Below are 994 nucleotides of genomic sequence, written 5' to 3'. Positions count from 1 at the left end.
AAATGCTTCCATCTTTTTATGGGCTCACCAATGAAGATCCATATAAACACCTAGATGAATTCCTTGAGATTTGCACCACTGTCAAGATTCAGAATTTCACTGATGATGCTATGAAACTTAGATTAGTCCCCTTCTCCCTTAAAGATAGAGCCAAGCAATGGTTGAATTCTTTAGAAGCCAACTCGATTCGTTCTTGGGATCAAATGCAACAAGAATTTCTTAAAAAATACTTTCCCAAAGGAAGAACGAACCAGTTTAGACGTGCCATTACAAGCTTCTCCCAAACTGAGGGAGAAGAATTTCATGAAACTTGGGAGAGATTTCGAGACCTAATCCGTAAATGCCCTCATCATCAAATACCTAAGTGGCAGCTAGTGCAATGTTTCTATGACGGATTGACAGAACGAAATCGTCAGATGATCGATGCTGCATGCGGGGGCACTTTTATGCTGCAAAATGAGCATGAAGCATGGCAATTATTTGAAAATCTTAATGAAAACTCCCTCCACCATGCTTCATGTTCTCGTCAAGCACCCCCGAGTTCTCAAAGAAAAGGGACCATTTGTGAAATAAGTCATTCTATGGACCTGTCTAGCAAGGTAGATGCATTGTCCCATAAGATTGACCAACTGATGATAGGTGGGCATTACATGAACTCTTCCCAAGCACAAGTGTGTACTATTTGTTCTAGTCCATCCCACCCTATTCATGAGTGCCCTTCAGCGCCCCAATTCTCCGAACTCGTGCAAGAACACATCAATGCTGCTCAAACACAGCCTAGACCGGGAAATGACCCATTTTCCAATACATATAACCCGAGATGGCGAAATCATCCAAACTTTTCTTGGAAGCAGCAAGCTTCAAACACAGCCCAACCCTATTCCCAAAATTTTCAAAACCCTCAGAATTTTCATCCCTACCGTCCCTCAACCCAATTTCAGCATCCTCCTCCTCCAACCCAAAGAAATACAGCCTTTGAGGAGAAGGTGTTGAC

At 42.6% G+C, this 994-nt stretch overlaps 1 non-coding gene across 1 annotated transcript; it reads right to left on the bottom strand.

Annotated features, from left to right (window-relative positions):
- Positions 1 to 252: 252 nt before the first annotated feature.
- LOC148703126 (small nucleolar RNA R71) lies at positions 253 to 358 on the bottom strand. The gene has a single exon (XR_015988412.1). It is a non-coding gene; the product is annotated as a small nucleolar RNA R71 (small nucleolar RNA).
- Between the last annotated feature and the right edge of the window lie 636 nt (positions 359 to 994).

The sequence above is a fragment of the Phoenix dactylifera genome, chromosome 6 (assembly GCF_051530095.1).
Source record: "Phoenix dactylifera cultivar Ajwa chromosome 6, Ajwa_hap1_PhDact_Kaust_v1.1, whole genome shotgun sequence".
NCBI lineage: Eukaryota > Viridiplantae > Streptophyta > Magnoliopsida > Arecales > Arecaceae > Phoenix > Phoenix dactylifera.
The sequence above is the reverse complement of the archived record's forward strand: the minus strand, read 5'-3'. Positions and strand labels throughout refer to the sequence as shown.